General features: G+C 42.2%; 1 protein-coding gene across 1 annotated transcript in view; it reads left to right on the forward strand.

Annotated features, from left to right (window-relative positions):
* Positions 1–700: 700 nt before the first annotated feature.
* The window catches only part of AGR3 (anterior gradient 3, protein disulphide isomerase family member), a 38,504-nt gene continuing 26,741 nt past the window's right edge, over positions 701–12,463 (forward strand). The window contains exon 1 of the mRNA XM_083578948.1: positions 701–855. The gene's annotated coding sequence lies outside the window, so the exon portion shown is untranslated. The remainder of the gene's footprint in view (positions 856–12,463) is intronic.

Consider the following 12,463-nt stretch of genomic DNA (forward strand, 5'->3'; position numbering starts at 1 on the left):
TTTAACAATTAAATCTACTTTCTAGCCGAAATGTAGGCCTCACACTTCAGTTACCAGCTATGAGAAAATGCTCAACCCAAATGTGGGTTTCATTTGAAAATGGTCTCTGTCAACCCGTTATTTCACTCCTTTTTGTTATTAAAACAAAAACAAACAAAAAAAGAGCAGGGTAGTGGTTTCACAGTGCTCCTAATATTTACAATACAGATGCAATTGTCTTTATTAGCTATTGAGTTTTCCTTAACAAATTAACATCTGAAAGATAGCATAATTCCCTTCAGAGGGTCTGTTGTGGGGAAAACAACCCCCTACAAACGGCTGAATTCCTCACACTCACTGCAGTCATAATCGTTTGATGTAAGGTACAGATTGCCTTTGTGTTTCCCTAAATGGAATTAATGTCTGGAGGATTCAGTAGTGCCTCATTAACAGGCAAAATGACTGAGCGCAAATGACTTCCAGCTAATGACTTTGGTAATATTAACAGTGTGCCAGGGAAATATATACCCTAAATGGCTGAGCTATTCCTTTTGGCTTCAGCTTCATATCTGAAAGGCTAATACTGTGTGAGCGAGCATAATTGCAGAGCATTTTCTTATTATCTCTGCCTAAATCTCTGTGTGGGCTAAACAGAGAGGCAAAATTCTAATGCTATTTCCTGTCCCTGGAGAAAGAAGCTGTAAATATACTGTGGAGATTTTTTTTTACAAAGGAGACATTATATGTTTAAGCATGGTAACTGGCCTGCAGCATGAAGCTACCGCTTTCCTATAGAGCAGGGGTGGAGAACATTTTTGTCAGGGGCCACATTCCCTCAGAAGTCATCCGTCAGGGGCCACATGCCAACAGGCAATGGTGAGTAGAGCCAAATATTTGTTTCTTTGTTTCATAAGATTTATCTGTCACTTGTTTGCAGCATACAAAGATGTTCTCAATTAGTCTGATTAAAGACCACCCTTCTTCAATTTTCATCATGGGTATCACAGATTCACAGTTCAATACAGGTCTACTCAGAAGTAACTCCCACTGGGTTTGATGGTGTTACTCTCAAATAAGTAGGCAGAGGAGTTTAATTTTATTTTTTAGTCCAACAGACCAATACAGATCCTGGTCAGGAAAGCAAGTGAAAGTAATTCCTCTCTGACTTCATTGTGTTAGATACATACACATGGCAGTATTTTACTAAGTTGTTTTCAGACAGGTGGGCGTGGATGGGTGAACTTCTTTTCCCCAAGTCATACAACCAGAGAAAAAGTTTTTTAAACTTATTTATTCTTATCAACTATTTTTTTAGTAAAGGGGCTTCCCTGCAGATAAGCCAGAAACTCAAAAGCAAGCCTGACATGGTCCATAAAGACATTATTCTAAATATAAATTAATGTCGTGGTTTTGTCAATTAAGTGGAAAACAAGGCCTCATAATGTTTTCATTCTTCATAACTTCCTAAATTCTGCACCCCAACAATGTACATTTTAAATAGAAATCACAGAGGGGTCAGTGTCTACGCATTTCTTAATCCCCAGAAATTTAAAGACTACCCTTGCCCCCATCTTTCTGAAATTCAGTAGGCACCATCCCTATAGAAGAGACAACAATGCCTGCAAATTTTATCTAATTATACCAAAATGGTTATACACTCCCTCCACCCCTGGCCATTTCTCCATGTAAGTCAATGGGGAAATTTTGGAAACCTCTGATTTTCCAAAGCAAGGTTCTGATTCAGCCCTGAGGCAAAACAAGTTGTGCCTGAAGCATTCTGTCAGACTGATCTGCTTTCCAAAATGGGGTCTCAAACTGAATCATCTATGGTGCGCCCCCATTTTGGAGAGGAAAGGACAGGAAAGTCTATGGATAAATGTATGCTGCAGTACAAACTGAAGGGCGACAGGATAGGAATTTGAACTTCTGCTTACAATCCCTGCTAAAGCTGTTTGTCCTAAGTTTCCTCAGGTTAAAAAAGAAATGAGGATGTGAAAGGAGATAAGCTAACTGTAAGCAATAAAAGTGCCGGGTCTAGAGAGACAGGTTCTGATCTGCAGGTCACAAGGAGATGCTTTGAAATCCTTAGATCACCGATGAATTCTTTCAGTGCTGCTTGATCAACAAGCATGTTATGAATGGCCTCAGGCCACAAAACAAAAAGAGCAGTAGCCCTTTTTAACTTGTTAAAATGTGGTCGGCAGGGTTTGCAGTGTGGGAAACATTCATTTCGAATATGAATTGTGAAAGGAGGAAGTTATAGAGGGGAAAGGGCTAAACACTCCCTCCTCTTGTCTCCTCTTCAAATTGTCCCTCCCAAGAGCTTCAGTATGCTCAGCCACAATATAAGATGGTGCATGTTGCCCTTACCAACATTGTGAGACATCCTAGGAATAGTGCTTACTTGGGCTTGGCTTCCTCTGGAACAGAGAGATCATTAGCCATTTCTGTAATATTTGAGTTTATTTACAAGGTGGGAACAGCCTAGTACTCCCTACCAAGCAGCACATCTGCTGTCCCACATCAGAACCCCAGAAAGACATCCCAAATGTTGACCAAAGCCATATCCCCCTCCATCTCTTTTCCAATATTACTCAAACTGCTTCCATTCTTTTAGCCTTTTTGCACCAGCTTTCCCCAATCTGGTTCCCCTCAGATGTTGAAGGACTCCATATCCCATCACTCCCAGACAACTGAAAAGGATGGCCTGCCTGTGGACTTCTCAGTACATCTAACTGGCCTCAGCTGAAGAAAGATAGGTGGACTAGATCATGCGTAGGCAAACTAAGGCCCGGGGGCCAGATCCAGCCCAATCACCTTCTAAATCTGGTCCGTGGGTGGTCCGGGAATCAGCGTGTTTTTACATGAGTAGAATGTGTGCTTTTATTTAAAATGCATCTCTGGGTTATTTGTGGGGCATAGGAATTCATTCATTTCCCCCCTGCAAAATATAGTCGAGCCCCCCACAAGGTCTGAGGGACAGTGAACCGGCCCCCTGCTGAAAAAGTTTGCTGACCCCTGGACTAGATTAACCCTGAGACTAAATATCAAATGGGTAGTTAAAATTACCTCTGATAATCTAACTATCCCTTTTATCAGCGATAGGAACTCTGTTGATGTAGTTGGACTACAGCTTCCATCATCCTCGACCATTGCACATGCAGATGGGATTTGGAGACCAACATCATCAGGGGAAGCATAAATTCCCCATTCCTGCCTCAACTCTACAGGATTTATTTCCTGCTAAGTGGCTCAAAGGAATGGCTAGCATGTAAACATGGGCATAAACTCATGACAGTGGGCTAGAAAGTCAACCCCAATTGGCCACATGAGGGAAGTAGATGGATTGTGAGATATCAATTGCTTTTATTAAGAATATACCAGTACTTGCTCCAATGAACTTGCTTGGATGTTGAGGTCCTCTTCAGGGCCCTCTACCATGGATAGTGACCAGAAATAGGGTGTCACCACTGAAAAGACCCTATATTTTGAATATTCTCCTAAGAGAGGATCTCCTTTATCATTTTGATGCTAGGAGAAGAGTCCAACACAGCTTTTAAAATGCTGTTTATTCTTGATAACTCTGGTTTATCTGTTTTTTTAAAATCTAATTTTGCTATTTTAAAGTTATCATTGTCGATTCTGATTGCACTTGGTTGCTTCAGTGCATTATGAGTGGTTAGCCACACTGGGAAACTTTTGGACTGAAAGGCATAAAAAGAATATATTAAATAAACAAGAAGCAGCAAATTTCTCTCTTGACAACCACATTTGTGGGGAAACATTGTTAATTTGGGTATTTTAAATTCAGAAGAAACAATGTGATGCCAAATTGGATAAAAAGAAGGATTTAAGAATAATATTCACTTGAAGCTCATTTTGTGGAAGAATTGCAGATCTGAGGCATTAATGTCATTCACAGGGAGATAGATTCACTACAGAATGTGTCAATATCAGTTTCTCTCTAGTTATCATTTTCCCAATCTTAAAAGGCTTCATGCAAATTAAATAGCATTTAAGTGTGAATTTCTCGTAACACACACATTTTTGCATGCTCTTTTTTGATATGCACATTTTTGCAAAGCAATTTCCCTATAATGCATTTTTTTAAAGTCATTTCCACAAATATATGCATTTTTCTGCACACTACACTAGCACATGCATTTTCATGCACATTGCTTTGCTGGAGAACTGCATTGCAAAATTCAGAGCGGTGTGAATTTTAAAGGGTGGTTGTGTTTCGGTTCACATCTTGTTTTGAAAATTGCAAATCAGATAAATCTGCCTTTAAATGCTAAATGAATCAGATTTCTTTCTCATCCCTAACTAAAGAAGTTGGTAAGTTACCACCTTCTTTAGTTGCAATAGCGTATCAGAAATCTAACAAAATGTCCCTTGCATGTACTCCAGTTGCCAATCTGCCAATGGACTCATACAAGTGGTCCACATTCAAAGTATCTTTTAAGTAGTCATGTTGGCCTGCAGTAATCTTAAACTCAGCTTGCTCAGTTGTAATAAATTTCTAGAAAATGTTAAATAGAGCATCTGGCCACTAGCCTATGCATGCGAATGAATTCCATCTAGGGCTACCAGAACATCCGCTAATCAACATGCCCTTTTCCTAATGGCTTATTTGTACACACAAAAACTGGTCTTAATGTCTAATGGCCCAAGAAACCAGAAGCTTATTAGCAAAATTAACTAGAGTGCAGAGAGTTTGCTATGTTTGCGTGAGAGATAGTGGCTTCGACGTGATCTCAACAGGAGATGTGTTTTGCTGAACTGCAGATCTGCTCTGAGTTCAGCCTGGGGGGGGGGGAGAACATACAGAATTCCCTGCAATATCCAGATGCTACTTCAGTGATTGAAGCGAGGGAGAATTCATACTGTAGTCCACCATTTGGAAAAGACTGATATCTATCCCAAAACTGGACAAAGAGACTTTTATCTGCACCGACAAAAGACCTCTTTGAAGCTCTACCATTCAGTCAGGCAGCATTTTGTGTCTGGTCAACTTTCTGTTTGGAACCATGAAGACTGGATAACTACACAGACATATGGGTGGTCTCAGAACATCTGGATGAGAGCCAAACACATGCCCTAACTTAAAAAGTCAGTCACTCCAATTTTGAAGAATAAAATGGGAGTCCAGGATCATCAATGGAAGCCATTGATTAACCCCCAACTTACGAGATGCCACACGTATATATAATAACTTATACAAACATGCAAACAAGTAAAAAGGCAGATCAGCTTTATTGTTTAAAACATTTCTACACCACTCTTCACCACTGATTCCAGGGTGCTTCACAGCAGTACATGTGCATTTCTAATTAAAAAAATCAACACATTGAAATATGCACAAATTACCTCAGAACAGCAATAAACAGGCCAATTTCTACTAAAAGCTAACCACAAATGCCTAGACAAACAAACAAGACCATAGCAAACAGTGAAAGCTTATTGATGTCTATGCTTGCCTGATTTCAGAAGGAAAATGATTCTATAAATGGCACCACAACAGAAAAGGCCCTCTCCATAGCTGACACACAAAAAATCTCAGCAGACTGTGACAAAACCAAGAGGAATGCACCTAACAATCTCAACATGCAAGAAATTCTAGCTATGTGGGATATGTAAAAGGTAATGGAAAATGACCCCTGGATGGTTGAGTCCAGTCAAAGGCAATTATGGGGTGCAGTGCTCATCTCACTTTCAGGCTGAGGGAGCTGGCATTTGTCCACAGACAGCTTTCTAGGTCATGTGGCCACCATGACTAAACCCCTTCTGGCACAACGAAACACCGTGATGGAAGCCAGAGTGCAGAGAAACACCGTTTACCTTCCCGCTGCAGCTGTACCTATTTATCTACTAGCACTAGTGTGCTTTTGACTAATAATAATAATTTATTATTTATACCCCACCCATTGGCTGGGTTTCCCCATCCACTCTGGGTGGCTTCCAACAGAATATTAACTGCTAGGTTGGCAGAAGCAACACACACATACACATCAACGGCCTCGGTCCTGTATACCTGAAGGAGTGTCTCCACCCCCACCATTCAGCCCGGCCACTGAGGTCCAGTGCCGAGGGCCTTCTGGTGGTTCCCTCCGTGCGAGAAGTGAGGTTACAGGGAACCAGGCAGGTGGCCTTCTCGGTAGAGGCACCCGACATGTGGAATGCCCTCCCAGCAGATGTCAAGGCAATAAGCAACTATTACTTTTAAAAGACATATGAAGGCAGCCCTGTTTAGGGAAGTTTTTAATGTTTAATGCTGTATTGTGTTTTTAATATTTGGTTGGGAGCCACCCAGAGTGGCTGGGGAAACCCAGCTAGATGGGCAGGGTATAAATAATAAATTATTGTTATTGCTATTGTTATACATACATACTAGGGTGGACAACTATCTGTGGATGATATTGCAGATTCATTTCTGGGCCATGAAAGGGCCACCCAACCACTGAGTGTAGCTCACATAAACAACTTGTTCTGCATGCACCATATTCCCAAGATAGCTGCACCCATCTAAAAGCAAGGCTAGGCAAGACAGTTGTCAGCCTCCTGGAAGCTTTCTTTTACAGAATTGCAGCTGGAGGGAGAGTGTGATTCAAATTTGGTGGAGTGCAACTCTTCTCTTTCCCCCCTGCAGGAGGGCAAGCAATTGAGAGCAGACAATTTTGACACACATGAGAGGAGGGAGAGAGAGAGAAAGAGAACCAATGGAAATGTGTTAAGCACTCTTTCCACTCTTAACAGCAGAAACACATTTCTGTATTCTGTGATTGTGACAGCATTTGGGGAACTGCTGCTGTCACAGAAACACTGGTGGGAGCAGCCCACCTTTCCCCCCCCAACTATCTCCTGGTGAATCCTGAACACCAAATGCCAGTTTGTTATGCCTGCGTTGCCAGAAATCAAAACTTACAGCACTACAACCACCTTCCTCTGCTGGCACTAGACAGAATCACAAATGCAGATGCTGTGAACTGCATGTAGTTACATTTCTCACGGATGCCTCACACCTGCTTGTGGAGATACCCCAAAAACTTCCCTTAGGCCATATCTCATTTTTACCAGCATCATGAAAATAGAGCCCGACTTCTAGATCTGAGCTGGCTAGATCAAAATGTTAGATCTAAGGTGCCCATAGAGTTGATAAGAGTGAAAGACCAAAACCTATACTAATGCACCACCGATTTGTACAGAACTGGAGAAGTTTGAAAATGGAACGCATGGTAGGGACAAGAATCGTCCCCGGCACCCACTGTTTCTACCTCTGACTTGCATATATTGACTGTTCTGTGCACACAATATAACTCGTGTATGCAGCAGCGTAGTGCATGCAGTGAACAGAGTTTGCGTGTTGTGCAGCTTTTGCATTTGGGGCACTTAAGAGCATTCAGTGCATGGAGAACAAGCTACAGACCAGGGGCAGGGGTGGAGCACATGGCAGTGTGAGCTGGGCAAAACTGGGCAGAGCAACAAAAATAAATTTTATCTTTGTGCAATAGGGTTGTTACTTATGCAGAGTCTCAAGCAGCCTTCTAGCTATGGTCCAGTCAGGGAAGCAAGGGGCATCCTCAGGTTTCAAGGACAAATTTCTGCTTGGGAGAAGTGCTCAAGAAGGCTGCAAAGCAGGGTTAGAGAGGGGCATGGCTGGAGAGGGTGTCTGGTCTGGGTGGAGTCCCCAAGGCAGCGGCAGAGGAACACTCTCCGGCACCCGGGGCGGGGCAGCCCATATGGAGTGCGCATGTGTGGCATCCTGTACGGTCGCCGTGCAAGAGGCAGTCCGTACAGACGCCTGTATGGATGGCGTGCAAGAGCAGCAGCCTGTATGGTTGCCGTGCGAGAGGCAGCCCATATGGACAGTGCACAAGAGTGGCAGCCCGTACAGACGCCATGCGAGCAGCGCCCATATGGACTGTGCGCACCCTCGGCCTCTCCACAGCTGGGGGAAAGCAGAGGCCATCTTGTCAAACCCCCCCCCCCCGAGTGGCACCCGGGGCGCCCTCTCCGCCCCCCACTTCATACACCCCTGCCCCAAGGGCCTGGAGGGCCACATTTGAATACTGGGCCTAAGGTCTCCCATGTAGACATGTGGGCATGATAACCCATGTGCTCCCTGTACACTGTTGGAAGACTGTGAGATAAGAATCATAGAGTTGGAAGGGACAACGAGGGCCATCTAGTCCAGCTGCCTGGAATGCCGGAATCTTTTGCCCAATGTGGACCTTGAACCTACAACCTTGAGATTAAGGGTCTCATGCTTTACTGTCTGAGCCATCTGATTCAACCAATGTTGCATGCAAACGTCTGTATCAGCAACCTCTTTGGAGAACAAGCTTTGAAAAATATTCTACAGATTATTATTTTTACCCCTTCTAATCAGCTAATTACCCCGGAAAGTTTATGCAATTAATCATGTGTCTGCAGAACAGACAAATAAACGTTTTTACAGGGGGAACTAGCATTTTATTGCCTATTAAGTTGTTTGCCCTTCTCTAGGAGAGCATCCTTTTTATTGAGGTGTGTGCATATCTGTGTGTTTGCACTGAAATCCACTGGCAATTACACAGACATAAATAACGAATTGCATTGTTTAATGTTGTTTAAGAGTTATTAAACAGATCACATGCTCATAAAGGACTCATTTAGATTTCTTAGTAATTAGTATAATGGTTGCACTTTATGGGAACATTCCCACCCCCTCGCCTGCATAAATTTGAGCTTTATTCCTCCCCCCCCCCCGTAATCTTGCTTTTAACCAAAAAGAGAGAGTAAAGAAAAGAGAAGAAACTCAACGAGCAAAACTCTCATTTGGTGCCCTCTATTGATCAAATCATGAACAGCACTATCTGTCCCAAACTAAAAGGCATTTTTCAGGTACATAACTGCCTTCTTGCATTTCTATCAGGGAAGGAAAAAGCTGATTCAGAGTGAGCGAGTGCCACTAATATAACAGAAAAATGCAAAAACTGAGGTTTGCAGTGTATAAAGGGTCCTAGCAAGTCTCCAAAATTCATGAAGAAAGCTGTACACTGAGCAAATGTCAACATACATACTGAAATTGGTCTAAATGTTTTAGCTTTGTCCCTGTCCTGCAAGAAACCACAGGCATTATAATTCTTGGGAAGGTGGCATTCTTAAGAAATTATACTCTGCTCCCAAACTTTGTCCTTTTAGCTCCTGAAGAATCATAAGCATTTTGCAGATGTTTAAGGGAAATGTATGTTAGCTTAAAGAATGGAGTCAGCACATGCAGGCTCCCCTCAAAAGTTATCGTCTCTGCCAAACCTGTCTGCATGGAGAAGGAAGGTCTGACCAAGAACTCCTTGCGACCCAGAACCCTGATAAAACAGGGTTTCTGATCATGGGGAAGATCCGAAGTCGGTTCACCTGAATCCAAAAACTACAACTAGGCTAGCTGATCTATTCATCGATGCACACTGCAGCAGATGGGCATTTAAAATGATCTCCCATACAGAGATGCTCATCTCTAATCTGCTAGTCCCAACTGGATTTAGATTCAGAATGTCTATAACCTCCAGACAATGCTTACCTAGTAATGAGTCCCATGGCAAATGAACAGCAACGACAAAGATTAATAAAGTTTCTTGTGAATGAGTTCCCAAAAAACAATCACTTGGCAATCCATTTTAGGGCACCTTATGATACCACATTTCTAGAAGTGTTTGCTTTCAATTACAAATTTGTAGAGGGAAGTTAACCAGTCCAACATACAGTCCAATTATCCTGCAGAACTTTAGATGCATTTAAGTTTCATTTTACATTAAGCAGGCTGAAAGCTATGAACGAGTGTTAAACTGCTATGGATTGCTGTATAGTCACTGAATTAACTTCCTTCCTTCTGTGGAAAGCACATTCACCATACACAACAAACCACTCCCATGAGATCAAATCCATGTGCCCTGACAGCTGCTAGCCAAATGTTATGTTAAAACTAGTTTTGTTCTAGGGCAATGCTATTATTCCTTATTCACTAGCGGGGGCTGATGGGAGTTGCAGTCCAATACATCTAGGGGCCGTCCGTTTGTCAAGGGATGGGCTAGACCAATATTGCTGTTGCCAACCAGGTCATTCCTTTCAGCCATTACTTCACTTTGAAAGCTTGATTTTGTGAGAGACCGGTGTTGCTTACAGGAAGGAAAGTGCCAAATGGGAGTGTCAAAGCAAGACAGAACTTGAACCCCTGAGGGAGGCAACAGGTCTGCTGTCACCATGGCAATGGAAATACCAATTAGATATGAAGAAAGCAATGCTTTGGGGATGAAGCTTAGATTTTTTATTTATGGTGGACATAAATATTGGGTTTGTTCATGAATACTGTTGTGGAATATTGAAATTCATGAATATTCCAGAATGGTGGTAGCTAGAGAATACTAGATTTGCATATGCTTTTCCTAGAGGTATAAGATACTAGAACAATTACTAGCAAACCTAAAGGATAACAATTTGGAATCCAGACTAAGCAAATTGTGCTTATATTCCCCCAAATCAATGAGACATAAGTAATGGTTATCTTGTCCCACTGGATTTAATGGGAATCCAGTTCAATTTAGTCTGGATCCAACCCAATATGTGCAAATTAAGGGTTTAGATTCAGATGTAGTCATGGTAAGAATAGACCCACTGAAATAAATGGGAAAAGTTAGTCATGTCTTGGGCCCCATTAATTGCTGTGGAATCTAAGTACAATTGAATAGAGCTTTTGGAATGTATGATGACATAGACATTGTACTGACAAGATGCTTCACACCTTACAAGCTACTGCAGTTTCACCCCATGCTGCTGAATGTGCATGTAAAAATAGAGGGGGAGACATCTTGAAATACACAGTGGAAAAACACAATGGAGATACTGCTTGTTGCAGTTCTCTGGCATGCAGGCATCATATATATAATCATAGAATTATAGAGTTGGAAGGGTCATCTAGTCCCTGCAACACAGGAATCACAACTAAAGAAACTTCTGTTTGAAAACCGCCAGGGGTGGACAGTCCACCACCCTCCGAGGGATTCCGTTCCATTGTCAAACAGCTTTTACCATCAGAAAGTTATTTAGTCGACATCTGAATCCACTGGTTCAGGTCCTACCATCTGGAGACACAGAAAACAGGCTTGCTCCATCACCTATGTGACGGCCCTTTAGATATCTTGTAGATGGCTATCACAGCACCTCTCAGTCTTCTTTAAGCTAAACAAACCCAACTCCCTCAACTGTTCCTCATAAGGCTTGGTTTCCAGAGCCTTTATATCCATCACTGCATGGCGATAAGCACGTCCCCTCACACGTGATGTGTTTACCACCACAAATACTGGATAAACACCAGTGACACTTGTGTGGAGCCGTTCTCTCTTATATGTAAGGACCATTTCATGTGTGCAACCTGACCAATTACTTTTTCCATCTTTCTAGTGGAAAGAGCTTATATGGAGAAACCTCTGCATGCAATGGGCTGCTCCTCTCCAGCAGCTAACAGTCAAGTCACTGATGGATATACCATTTTCTTGACCATCTGCCTGATCTTCCATGCTAATATGCAGGGCATAAAAAACTAGCCTCAACTGGTAGGAGAATCTCAGATGCTGAAATTTGCACGTGTGCTTTGTTTTGGAGCATTTCGAAAGCTGGTGGCAAACCAACACACTCTCCATCAATGGCATAAATATTTGGCTATCCTGTCCAATCTAGGTCTCCATATGCAGAGCAGCAATTGCTATCAGTATACAGACCCTTTCATAATAGCTACATGTAACTTAAAGCAGGAGTGGGAACCTTTTTTATGTTAAGGGTCACATAAGACGGGGTAGAAATTCATTCTGGAATTCAATGCAAACCTATCTAATTTGCACTTTCTGAAACTGAATCAAAACACAGCTATCCAATGAAATTCGCACTTCTCTGAATTTTGTGGTGCAGTTCTTCAATCAAGTAATATGTACAAAAATTGTATGTTGGGGAAAGGGTCATAAAAATGCACATATTGCTGCATTATAAAAATGTATTCTATTAGGGAAATCTGCTTGCCCAAATGTGTATATCTGGCAAATGTTCACACCCCCCCAAAAAAAATCCTATTAGAAATTTTTTTGTCATAAAACGTTGATTGTTTTTCACAAGGACCTTTTGAAAAAATAACTCACAAACTGATGCAGAAATGTGGAGAACAGAACTTAAAAGTGGAAAAATGAGAAATGGAGAGAAAAACAGAAATTGACGTATTTGCCCATTCCTAGGGTCACATACCCCAGAGGAAATATCTTGGGGACTCTGTGTGTGTCCCTCCCTCCCTCTGTTTCCTCATGCTTTCTGCTACAAACCTTTCCATGTGGCAATGAGGCACGGATAGAACTTTTCTCCCTGAAGCCTTGTTGACATAGGAGATTGGGGGGGGGGACACAACTGCAGTGCAAAATAAGGGTTAATCACTCTCCTCCACAGCTGCGATCCCCCCACCCAAACT

The sequence above is a fragment of the Podarcis filfolensis genome, assembly GCF_964270895.1.
Source record: "Podarcis filfolensis genome assembly, chromosome: 12".
NCBI classification, from domain to species: domain Eukaryota; kingdom Metazoa; phylum Chordata; class Lepidosauria; order Squamata; family Lacertidae; genus Podarcis; species Podarcis filfolensis.